The sequence below is a fragment of the Gasterosteus aculeatus genome, chromosome 15 (assembly GCF_964276395.1).
Source record: "Gasterosteus aculeatus chromosome 15, fGasAcu3.hap1.1, whole genome shotgun sequence".
Lineage (NCBI taxonomy): Eukaryota > Metazoa > Chordata > Actinopteri > Perciformes > Gasterosteidae > Gasterosteus > Gasterosteus aculeatus.
In genome coordinates, this window is record NC_135703.1 from 10709470 (window position 1) to 10723145 (window position 13676).

Below are 13676 nucleotides of genomic sequence, written 5' to 3' on the forward strand. Positions count from 1 at the left end.
TCTTGTTTACAGATATGTACATGATGCTGTGTAAACCGTATTATTGCTTTTAATCACTGATTAATTGATGAATAAAATAAAACTTGAATAACCATCATTCATATAAATGAATTATAAAGATCTCAAAGAGAAGACAGATTGCCTCATTTTGAACGTTTCATTCCAGTACTTTGTTGCGTGATTAGCAGCAGCTGAAATGCTGTCGCTCTATTTCAGTGATATGATTAATGTCTGTATTTGCGCATGTTCGTTTTTTTGGTCTGGAATTAGGAAGGCACCTTAATTTCCAAGTGAAAAAAATGCCCAATTACCATAAAGCGTATGAATGATAATTGTGAAACAATGTAAAGTCAATAGCCTTCTGATTAATCCCTCTGAACACAACCAAATGGCTGGCACAGGAACTCCATCAGCGACAAGCAATTTCACTTGTTCCTAATTACCAAGATGCCCGTGATTTCTAAACGTCCCTAACCAGCCAAGGCTCATACGTTCATTTTTTTTTTTTTACCCTCTCTCCCGTTCTCCTTTTGGAAGGTACCCCCCCCGCCCCCCTCCCCTCCTCCAACCTTTCACTTTCTTTCAGCGGGGGATTGGGGAGGAGTTCTGGTCAGAAGAGTTTAAATACAGCATCACATAGTTTTACCTCAGGGCTTCCTTGCTGTCACCCAACAGCACCCTCAAGACCACTATTCTCCCTCTTATCCCAGACCTGAATTCTTCATTTGGTCACACTGCTTGCTCCTGAATAGTCACCTCCGAGGAGATTAACCCTTTCATTAAAGATGCCTGACCAGGGTCAATCTACTGCCTGGCTCTGCAGTCCCTGCGCCTCGCTTTGATCTATCAGCTATGGAGAAATTATTAGCAAAACCTAAGCCGTGCCATGTGATTTGTTTTTGTAAATTTGTAGAAATAATTCATAATCCTATTATGTGACCGAGGGGGGAAACCTGCCAAAGTATATGAGGCCTTTGTTATCATGGGGAAGGCAAAAGGAAGAAAAGTTGAACGCACTGGAGCTATGGGAAAGCAGAGGGGTTGAGGATCTGTCTTAATCTTCTGGACCTTTGATAAATAGGTGCTTGTGTAACCAGCTAAAATATTGACCCATTTACAACAATATATAATTGTGATGTTACAAAGAAAAAACGCTCCCTGCAGCATCCGTTATCGGGAAGGTAATGTATTGTGCATAACCAGGGAAAGAGGAGGAATCACAATTTTTACACCTCCCATCTCCCTTTCAGGGGCCAATACTTTGCAGAACAAAAGTCAATGTCTCAGCCCAAATCTTGTCTGACAATGCGTAGCAGCCCGTGCTATTTTGGGCTCTTTGTGGTGCCAATCTCCTATCTCTCCCGTGACATTTTTTTCAAAGAAAGAGTAGATTTCCTAGAGACTCTGCCCTTTGCAACTTCCACAGTGTATTCTTGCACATAAAGTGAGGACCCTCCTCCTCACCCTAATACCGTAGCTCTCAGCGGTGACCTGAGAAAGGGGAAAATTAAGACAGCGTATCAGGCTAAGAGTCCTCTCTTTAGTTCTGAAAAGAGGTTATAGAGATGCTTAATTCCCAGTAACACACTTGGAATAAAGATTTGCAAAACATGGGAACGTTGTATCCATGAACTATGCTTGAAACTAAATCTGGAAACCTAAATAAAACTGTATTTTGCTAATTGGCTTAAATAAAACATCTTACATCCCCATTTCCAACTTGTAATGTGTTCACATATATAATGTTCTCTAAAACGATTCACAAACTCAGCTCTTTAATCATCCTGTGTTCCGTCAAGCGACACTATAAAGCTTATACAAAAACTTTTCATGCTTTTACTGTCCCCATATTATATGGACCGTCTCACTGGCAAGCCACCAGCATCCCATTAATTTACTGCAGAGTGTGAATGCACAGGTCTTTTCTGGGCCTGCTTTTATTCAGGGTGAAAAGCTGAGTCGTTCTAAACAACGCAGGTCTAATTGGCTGTGTTTTGCAGTTAATTTCCATAAAGAGCCTCGGAGACTGTCACCTCAGTTTGGGAGGACGGGGTGCCGGAGCCGGAGCCACGTACCTCAGCCAGCCGTTAATCAGGAAACACACTTTTGCCTGCTTCGCAAAGGGCAGAGGTCACGGAGGAGGGGCCGACACCATATCTGCAACAGAACACGATAATTGCGCAAGTGTAAATTGCGTTGGCAAAAAAGGCCATGTCTTGGAAAATTCAGCAGAAACGCATGGTTGGGCTCACTCCAAAGGGTATAATGAAGGACCGAGTGTCTCAGGAGAAAAGTGGGACGTGCAAAACTTATTCAGCGTGGTTTGGGTATAAAGCGGACCAATTTAAAGTAAGTAAATTAAACAACAGCCATCATATGTTCAAAATATTGTCATAACTTATCCGACGATAGCATATCCAAACACTTGAATAATCGCAGCTGATCTCCTGCTTTATTTAGTCGTCCTTTCCTAACTTTAGAGGTGTGGGTGCCTCAGCGGGAAGTGTTCGCTTCGACTATTCTATTCGTACGTACTTACACCTTCGTTTGGGACCGAACTCTCTCTCCTAATGTGGCATCCTTGATCCCACAGCTGTGATTTTCCGGGCTGCAACTTCCGGCGTCAAGTGGCTCTGGGGGCCGTGAATTGAAGGTGGTCTCAACAGAGTCAGGCCCCCCTCATTTTACAGCTGCCTTCCTGTGGTCAACAGGCCTCTAGATCACAACCTCGTCACGTATGGAGATATATACATTTATGGAGATTTATACTTATATATATTGTGATGTATAATGACGGCCCTAGAGATGTAATCTATATTACCCTCTTATTAGAATGCATGAAGGCAGCTAAATGCTGCATTGAACACAACCGAGTCCTTGAGGTGCAATCCAAAAGTCTGTAGCGACACTTACAACGCGCATTAAAACCGCTTTCCCCAAAAAGTGGCACAGACTTACTAAACTGGCTTTATTTATTCAGTTTAAAGCCCCCGTATAGGGTCCATGGAACACACAAACCCCCAGTGGTGTACTTAAGTGGCTCACAAACAGATTCAGGGGATGGTGCTGCCAAGTGCGGCTTTATGGGAACAATTTAACATAATGGTCAAATAAATACCGTTGTAAAAAAACACCTGTAAACAGCCGTGGCAGGTTGAGGCCATTGCTATATTTTCTGTTTGACAGTTGAACAGATTTCATTCCTTTTTGCTAAAGCAAAAGCGTCGCCTTCTGGTTGTACATGCTGGATCCAAGACGCAGTGCAAGTATAGCTCAGTGAACCTGGCAAGGGGAAGGACACAACGAGCAATGCAATCATCAGGGGAAATAATGAGAAACTCTACTCTTACTTGCTCATTATACTCTCTAATCATTCGCGCACTCATTACTATCTCAAGGAATGTCTATTAACACTTGATGATTTCTCGGCAAAGTCTTGATTTTAAGGAAGAACATTAACATTAACAGCACGTCTTTATAAAAGACAACAGGAGACATTTTTACGTCATGCTGCTGCTGATGCATTGAACATTCAAAAGTTTATGTCAAATGTCCTGGCATCAAGCTTTCCTCAAAAAGACTTTGCAAGCTGAATGGTATGTTAGATTAGTAATCCTAACCCTAAAAATTGTTCATTATGATATTTCTTTCAAAAGAGGAACGCGTTATGTTTTTTAAAAACTCTTCATTTTGTTGTCCGAACAGCGATGTTTGAGATAGAATCGACACTCGGAGACCAGGTCGGTTCTGCTGGGCTCTGATTGCACCGTTCCTGTCATTTATTTTGGCACTCGGCTGAGTGGGTCAGCGTGGTGACCGGCTATCTGCAAGCTGTCAAAGCGGTCCAGAATGATCACCTAAATACTATAATCAATATCACAAAATCAAATGACAATATTGTGTGTCATGGAAAGAGGACCTTAGCTTTACTTATAAGCTTTGTGACTGGAAATGTGGGACAGGATTTTTCACCTAACATCGAAAAAGACATTCAAAGATGTTAAAATTGTATGTTCGTTCTGCAACATTTCCCAAATGAAACAATGTATTTGTAATTGGATAGTTAAGATAATTGGCCAATCGATTGATTATTATGTTATTATTGTTGTACAATTTATAAAGCATTACATGTTCATTTACCATTGATATAGTAATAACCCCCCACCCCAACAATCCACCTGTGGATTTCAGGTAAGCGCTTTTGTTCAAACCTGTTCTGTAACTATGACATAATACATCTTACATAAAACAAGTCAGCATTACGATGATTCCACGTAAACGTCTCCATCTCCGCCACTCCTTCTGCCCATCATACTTCACCCACAGTGCGGCAGAGGGGTGACCCCTGCCTCACCCCTGTGGCGCCGGGTGAGAACCGGTTGTCCCGGTCAGACCTGTCCCGCTGAATGCCTTATGACAGTTTGTTTGTGAAACTCCCGCTCGGTTTGTTCCCTCTCCCCTCCCCTGTCCTCGCTCACAGTGTCCCCATTGTGACTCGGACGGGCCCTGCTTTGCTTGGCCCGCCTCATTGGAGCCGGTGTCGGTCCAAAATAACACTCGCGCACACCTCTGCTCAGCATCCGGGGACTATATGACCACTGTTTAACTCCGACCTGCTAATTCACCAGTTTACAAACACTGTATATTCATTTTCACCGTATATAACATTTATGTACATATTTATTTATTTATATATTTTGGTATTGTGAGTAGCCCATAAAGCACCACAGGCATAACTAATTGACACTTAGAGGTTGCATCAAGCAGACTAGACATCATTAGGCTTTAGTTGTTTTTTCACTGCAACCTGTTCCTATCGTTTATTTTTCCTACATTGATTTGAGGGGGGAAAAGACATCAGATAACAACACAATACAATCAAATCCAGCCCTCCTGTTCAAATCCAGTCATCTACCTGATCCCCCCCCTCCCTTCTTCCCTCTCTCCGCCCCACATCTCCTGCTCCTAACATCAGTGGGGAGCGTGGCTAATTTACGAGCATGGGCAATGCCAACATACTCTCTGAGGAGGGCCCGTTTTAACACCTCCAAATGCTGTAATGCCTCCCAGCTGACCTTAATTATAAAAGCATGTGCCTCCAGTGCCCCCCCCCCCCCCCCCCCGCCCCCCAAACCCCCGTTCCCCCCTCCTCCCTCCTCTATATACAAACCACAAGGCCGGGGGTGTGGGCCGGTGTTCCTACCTGTAGAGAACAACACATCAGCAGCAGCAGCAGCAGCAGCCATCGCGGCAGCTCAATGTTAATAGTTGGATCCTGAGAGGAAATCAATAAAGCTATAAAGGGTGATATCACAGTGCGTCTGGGCCCCCGCGCACACATTTCCCCTCCACCCCTCCACTCTCCCTCACGACCTCCCTCAGTGGGACCTGTTTACGAGGGGGGTCTGGTGGCTGGCGGGAGCAGCTGAAAGGTCAGTAGTGCGAGGTTTTGATCCAGGGATGAGACGCCCCACCCCCCCCCACCCCCCCCCTCCTGGGGAGCGTGGGGTAAACGGTGGAGTGGGACCCCTGACTCATCTGGAGGAGAAGTGGATCTTTTAGGGGTCTTAGAGCTGCTGCGTGTTGTCAAGGCAGCGAAGCGTTAGTGTCCGTACAGGCCCATCCATGCCAGCTGGTTACGATCGGAGGAGAATCCCAGGAGGTAGGACGCGGCCTCGCTAAACTGCTGATGAACCGGGGGGAGGTATTAAAAGGCCGACTCTCCCTAGTCTTCTGTCTGTATTGCAGATTTTTGCCCATAATATTGATATACGCACAGCACGGGGCTCCAGCATCATTGGGCTGATAAACTGCTCATACAATAGATAATCTTTTATGTACCTCCCGTGCACAGCACAAATATTATGACTATTAGTACATTAATTAACTCACTGGCCTGGGGGTCCTCTGCCCAGCCAAGGTTAAGAGCTTCTTTAATTAAAGATCAATACGCTTTTGCAGTATATTTCTACAGCACCAAAGGAGACATGGAGCTCTTTACTGTCTACATGTCAGAATGATATAGAACTTTCAAAGATATAGATGGACGGAGATTCAAAGTGCAAAATGAGAACATTTGCAAGTATGGAAAGATGAGTCGAAATACTGTGTGCGATGTATTACCACCTCCTTTAATTTATTGATTGAGTTATATTTTTTAGCAATAATGCACTGTCCGCAGAGCCCAACCTGAAAAACATAACGGCAGCTAATTTCCGTCCGATCTTCCAGTCTGGGTTCTTAACATCACCTGCTAACACACCTCTGTATCATCTGGGCAAAGGAGGTGAGCACCGACGGTGACGTGGGTGAGACCAAGACCCAGACCACTCTCTCAACTGCCATCCAGATGTGCACACCGTAGGATCTAGTCCTTGTTTGCAGAAGTGAAGATAGCAACGCCCAAAGAGTACACTTTCACGCCCACAGGTCCAACGTTCCCCAAGGATCAGCGTAATCCGCCCCGGGTTGTGTTTGTCAGGTCGGGGTATCCTCCGACCCCCCTGCCCGTTCAATGGTGCAGCCCGCGAAAGGTGGCTGCAGCAGAAACCCCCATAACCCCCACAGCCACACCAAGCCCCACCCTGCCTCCACCCATAAGAAGCTCCAAAACATGAACTTCTTTATTTTGTGTATACATTTGCTGATATTATTGCTTTTTTATCCCTTTTTTCTTTTTTTTTAAATTAGTTAACTTGTATATAGAGCCAAAGCTTAGTGCTCAAACAACTCCAGTGGAGATGTTACGAACAAGGACGCCTCTGTCATCAATGATCCTTCTTGGCCTCTCTGGGCCTGTTGTCCAGTTTCTCTCTCAAACCCTGCTTCCTCTGCCTCCCACCACTTTGCCACACCAGAGACTAAGACAGGTTATACAGTTAAACACCAGCAAATCCAGCACTGCCCTATGGGAAATTTGCTTCTAATCCCTAACTTATAGGCACCGGATCAAAGCCAAAAAGCCTAAGCAACAAATCTGATCCTCCCCCTAACAATCTCGGCCCTCTTGGGAGGGCAGGGAGAAGCTCCACAGACAAGGCTGAGATGGATAAATACCTAAATGATGAGGCAGTCTGGGGACAGGGGAGTAGTGTCTGGCTATGGCCGTTCACCTCCAATTTGGCATCCGCTCAATGAAAGGCAATTGGGCGGCAGCCCCCACACAGCAGCCAGTCCTTATTATTATATGTTGAAGTGTGGCTTGGGCAATGATTAATGACAGTGTCAGGGCGAAAACAAAGCACTGCGCAAGTTATCTCCAATCCACCTGCTCCCGTGGCCCGATTGGAAGAGAATGGAAAAGAGTGCAGGCAGCACATGGCTTGATAATAGAAAAGAGAAGAGAATGGGAAAAAGGAGAATGAGGAGGGAACAAGGAAAGGCTAGAAGGTGGGATGGAGGGCACAGCGAGGGGGGGGGGGGACTCACTGGCCACAGCAAGGTGACAGTAACTTCAAGAGACACACGCGTACTGTACATACAGGAATGTACAAAGACCAAAGCCAAACTCTTTGCTACACATTTCATCTTAGATCAAAAATAATTCCTAAAAACCCCACAGGGATTTTTCTTTGCCTCTATAAACCAACCGAATGCCAACTCGCAGGTAGTTTCCATGTGAGGTGTGAACATGCAGCTTGTGGCTCGGCCCGGTGATTGATTTGACAGACAGAGTGGACTTTCATGGGCGTCTGTGTTTGTTACATCCAGGCCCACTGTCCCCTGCTGTATTGGTGTTGACATTTATGAGACATGTTGGGGGGGGGGGGGGGGGGGGGGCTGCTAGAACTCACTAATGAGAGAGCCCAGGCTGAAAGCGGGTGGCACAGCCTGACACTGCCATCCAGGGGCCACTCCGGGGAATGCGGCTGTGGAACGTCGGGCCAATTACCACGTTTACACTTCTGGGGTTCTTTGGCCGTGTGCTAAGGTGCACTGCTTGCACATTATCAGAGGAACTGCACCTAAGAAACGCAGTATAAAGAAACCATTAACTTCTGATGTATTCTGTACAAAGGGCAAGTTATTCCATCGGGCATGGGCCTCTCAGGTTTGCGTACCTGCTTACGTGTGGGATCGGCCTTAATTGCGATGTTATGTTTGTGTGTATTACAAAATTCCAAATTTAAGAGACTATCTTGTCTCATAATATTGATATATTGCTCATCTTTCACGTGTTATCTCCATCAGACGACAATGCCTGATCCTCAGTGGCAGTCTACACTTGAAATACCTCAACAAATTCTAAAATGACCAGCTTCAACTTGAAACTAAAACCAACAATAAGGAATGGATGAAAAACAGGGATTTCTGGCCTTTTTTTTCTTTTTTTCCACAATCCTCAAACGCTGCAGAAAAAAATAAAATACAGTCTCATTTTGACCCATGCAAGGACCCAGAGACTGAGAACCAGGAAATGAAAAGTGCAACACCCCTCCCCACCCTGGCTTTGCTAATAAATGTCTCTGCACTTTCCAAAGAACGCCTTGCTGGAGGAACAAAATACACCGGGGCCATTCGGGCCTGAAGGGATGTACCAAGAAAAATGAAGTGCAAAGGAAGTGTGATGGAGAAAATTTCACCAAAAGAGCTTTTATGCAGGACCTTCAAACTCTCACTCCTTTTTACCAATCGATCCTACATCAATATTCCTTCTCCGAGTTCAACTTGTGACAAAACAAGTCAGAAGTAGGGATGCACCTACCCGACTATTTTGGATTCAATACCTGGGCTTTGGATATTGGCCTGTATTCAAATAATACGCTGTACGCCTCCATGTGTGGAAGAGACTACGGGAATGATTTCAGTAGAAAGGAAACGTCAGGCTTGACTTTGACGTTGCTCTTGCCACTTCATAAACAGATTCATGCAGTGAATTATTTGTTTATTGGTACCAGATATACATATTGTCACCGATACCTCTATGTCAGAAGCAGGCCAATATCCGTTATTAGTATATCTCTAATTTAAAATAGAGATATGGGCAAGAGGTAAGGAAGTAACGGAGCACAGAGGAGGCTGTCTTTAAGGTCAGGGGTCATCCGCCATTACCAAGAACGTAAACACAGCAGTAGTAATCAAATACATGCGTGTCAGATTTAGGTATCCAGAGAGGGTTCCCAAACATAACGTAACTATGTCTTGTTCATGCAGCGCTTAGATGTCACTGTGTCCCTCCGCTTTACTCAGCATTTACAATAATGTCGACTTTTCTGCCCTTTTCACCATCAGGATGAGACCGAAAAGGCGTTGACCGGCGACACGCGCCAGAGCAGGCAGCCCTCACATAAAGGCAAGACATTTCTGAGCATCAAAACTACTGTTATTTCTCTGTAAACAACTTGTCAATCATTTCCATTAAAAAGATTTTGTCATTTTTTCTCGAACACTTGTTTTGAGACTTCTCCGTCTGTATGCTTTATTTGACAGTTCCAATCACGTAACCCTGCATCTCTTTCAGCCGGAGATGCGCCTTCCCTGTGTAGTTTTCCCATAGCAGGGTAATCTGTAGAGGGAAAAAGTAGTGTTTTTTTAATGAGAAGCCATGGTCTCCTCTTCTTCACAACAGCTCTTGTCTGTCTGCAGCAGCACAGCGTGCGGCGCCGAAACCTGGTCGGCCTATGTGGGATTGCCGGGGCCTCTTTGAAGTACCGAGCCGCGGCTGTTTCCTTTGTGTGTAACGACGCAAAAAAAATCAAACCTAAAACCAAAACACCCCTAAGAATACCTGAAAGGGGTAAAATATAAAGTGCCATATGTATATGATGCTTTACACGTCTCTTTTTTTTTGTGTTTCATCCCCTCCCCTCCGCCGTGATTATGCATGTCTTCTGTGAAGAGCTGCACTGCGTCGGGAGAGCCCCCTTGAATGGAAACTGTGAGGTACAGAGAGAGCACATTAAAATCCTCTAAAGCTTTCAAACGAACAACCTAGGGACAAAACATGAATTCCTTGTAGTGGTGCAGCTCAGACAAGCTCACATTTAGCACCGGCTGCCATCGCAGACAGTGGGTCCAGTGGGATGTGTAGCTATGTGTTTATCAGAAGATGAACTCCCCCCCCCACCCCCCTCCTCCGTTCTCTCCTCCCTCCTCCCCCCTTTTCCTTCCTTTCCTCTTAGACTGCAGTTGAAGGTGAAGCACCCGAGTTCAGAGAGCGAGAGGATCAGCCGGCGCGTGACTGACACAGAGCAGTGCACTCTGGGAGCTCAGGGTTTTGTCCCTGTGTAGACGCCGCGGCAGACTTACATTTGTGGGAATGTTTAATGCTTTAATGTAAGGTTCACATGAGCGTGGCCTACATAGTTTCTGTGTCTGGGAACTCAACTACAACAGAATTTGACATTGATAACTTATGATCGTATTTCTCATATTATTTTCACAAGGGTAAATTAAATAATTCACAATAAAAAAAAGTTGAGATTAAATGAAAAATGTATTTTTAAGCTATAAAATATTACCAGTCATATTAGGCATCTATTTAACAACATGAGCAAAATCAATTTACCCATATTTCTATTTCAAAATTCCCTCCTGTGAAACAAAGTACTGTGTGTGACTGCGTAAGCAACCACCAACCAATTTTTTTGTACCAATGATGTCGTCACATCGATCAACTTTTTAGCAACCTGATTTAAAGGCCAATGATTTGTTTTGAATCCCTCTGTTAACTGCACACCATTAAAATAGTGTGTTTCACTGGGGAATATTCCCAGGAGGGAAAGACACTATCTCCTGCTTCACTGGGACCTTTATGTCTCTTTTGAGAGTTCTCTTCCTTCCACTGTGTACGAGAATGTCACAGCATCAGTATCGGGGTGCTTTAACAGGCTTTTACCCATTTGATCAGTATTTACTCCCACATATCAGGAAAGTAAGAAGGGTAAGTAATAACACAGCATAAAATAGCAGGTGCAACAAGTATGTACTACACATAAAACCTCATTTTAAATTCATAGCTCACACACAGTTAGTCTAATGCAACCAGGGTTATTGCTTCTCTCAATTTCTTATTTAATCACCCAATAAGTAAAGCATATCATCTCATATCATCTCTACGTCAACAATAAAAATGTTCTAATCACAGAACAATATTGTATCTGAATATTCTTTAAAGACTCACCAACAGTGCAATGAAGTGCAGAGAAAATGGTGCTCCCTAGTGGCCAGTTTGCATCACAGTCAGAGAGCGATTGTGTTATATAATTATTTAAAGTAGAATATAAAATGGTGGTGGGAAACAAATATCTCTGGTACATCAAAGTTCAGAAACTACACATGTAGCTTGAGTTTTTGATTTTAAAGAACCAGCTAAGATTAGTGAGGTCTTAATGAACCAATGAATGATGGTGCAGAGTACCAGAAGTCCATCCGTTGTCCATCTCTGTGGGCGGCACAGATCTACCATCCAACATCTAAAGTTTAGATGTTGGATGGTAGATCTGTGCCGCATGTAATGTATGCATGTAATGCATGTAAGATGTTTACACTACCACTAAACATCTTACATGCAAATGACAATAAAAGTGAACCGGCATGGAGGTCCAGATTACAGTGGCTGCTAGATCGTAGATCTCTCCCAGGAACAAACACATAAAGAACACAGAGAGGATGAAAAGTAAATCAAATTAAAATAGATTCAGCTTTTTGGGGTTAATTATGGCATTTCATAACGAAAGGGGAGTTTTCACCCCTAAAACCAAATGATTGGTTCAGAGAAATACCCCCGTATCTGACCAGTATAAGAGTAGGTCAAATGCAGCGGTAAAATTCCTCCAAAGGGATCAAAACAATACTTAAATAAGGATAAAATAAAAGGCTAAACGTAAACAATATGCGACACAAAAGTTTATGCATAAAACGGCTCAAACAACAACATTACAATCACTTTGCCAGCCTCACTTTAAGGGCGTAAAATATAAAGCAAAAACAATAATTTTCCCAGTACTACATCACAGATCTACTGTGATTATATATGTATATAAATATATATATATATATATATATATATATATATATATATATATATATATATATATATATATATACATACAAGTTCGACCGCCTGTCTGGATGAACCTGGAGCAGCATTGTGAAGTTCTCACCTCCAGCGTGAGCAAAGAACACAAAAAAAACCTGAAGATAAAAACAAAGATCCGTTGAATCGGGATTAATTACTAAACATCAAAGAGGGCTGGCGGCATCTTAAACTATTTTCTTCACCTCCTCCAAATAGTTCACCTGGTTTCATTTTTTCTACATCTTGAACAGTGACTGGTGTTGCTCGTGTTGCTCCTCGCCCAACGCCAGGGAGATCGTGTTCCAAATCATTTCAGACTCACTCATCAAGAAGCAAAAAAAGTACAGTGGGAACAAACAGATCACCACGGAAGCCGTTACCAGGAACTCGTCTGGCACAACGCTGATGGCAGATGTGGACGCGATGGACAAGCGTTTGGCCGAGATGCCACAAACTGACAGGTGATGGTGTGTGTGTGTGTGCGCGCGCGTGTATGTGTGTGTATCTGGGATACGCGAGGCCGTGTTGGTTGCCGAAGTGGTGTGTTAAATGACAGTGACACTCATCCCTTCATGGTGACAGAATGAACGCATCACTGTGATCAAAGCACGGAGACACGCCTTGAGGAGACAGGATACGTGCTGGGTGGGGGTTTGGTATCCTTAAAACAAGTCAGATAAAGTTATTTCTCACCATCTATAAACATGTGTGTGTCTCAGATAAGGTCATCTCGTTCAAACATGCCATCCGTCTTGTATGTATTTGTTTATTGGGACTGTATTTTGACAGCCCTGCATATAAACACAGTTCCACTAGAAAAATACTCAAATGAAGTATCATTTTTCATGAAAAATGTTATAATTTATAGACTATGCTTTCACACTAGCAATAATATACTGTTTATCAAACAACAAAAATGCAGTTAAAATAATAAGAACATACATAAAGAAACCGCATCAAATAAAGAACAGTCTGTAAAGTGATTTAAATAAGATGACTGCTTGTGCAGTATGTCACAATAATTGTGTATTTTTCTTACAATAACTCAAAACACGTGAGAATGTTGGATGCTACAGTAAGTTAGCTCATACGCAAATAAGACATGTTCAAAAGGACGCACTCATGTACACAGGTGTAGTGAAATGAACTTATTTAAACACATATCAATGAATGTGTTGTGTTTTTCCAAAAAAAAAAAAAAAAAACAGCTTACTTGATCTAAAAGGTAATATAAGGCCATAAACGCAGCTTAATGGACACCACTCGTGCTTTTAGCGTCCTCGTTCCTTGAACAGCTCATCATCAGCCACAAGGGGGCGCTGACCACACCTCCGTCACAGAACTGTCATCTGTGTGTCACTTTGCAAGAAAGATTAGAGCTTTTTGTGCTTGAGTCCCGTTTCACACTCGTCTCCAATACGAGGTGGCATGAATATATTGTATGTCCAATAAGGCACTTCAATTCCATACCAATTTAAAGATAATCTAATAAGTCAAAGTTATAGTTATACCACAGTTTTACGATATATGGCAGCATTCCGGTCTTGCTGTGACCTCTCTGGTCTCCGGCATGACCTCGTCTCTTTTGAGAGCTTGATTAAAACAGCACGGAGGTGCGTAAACATCATATTTGTGCACGATTACCACCATTTGCTGC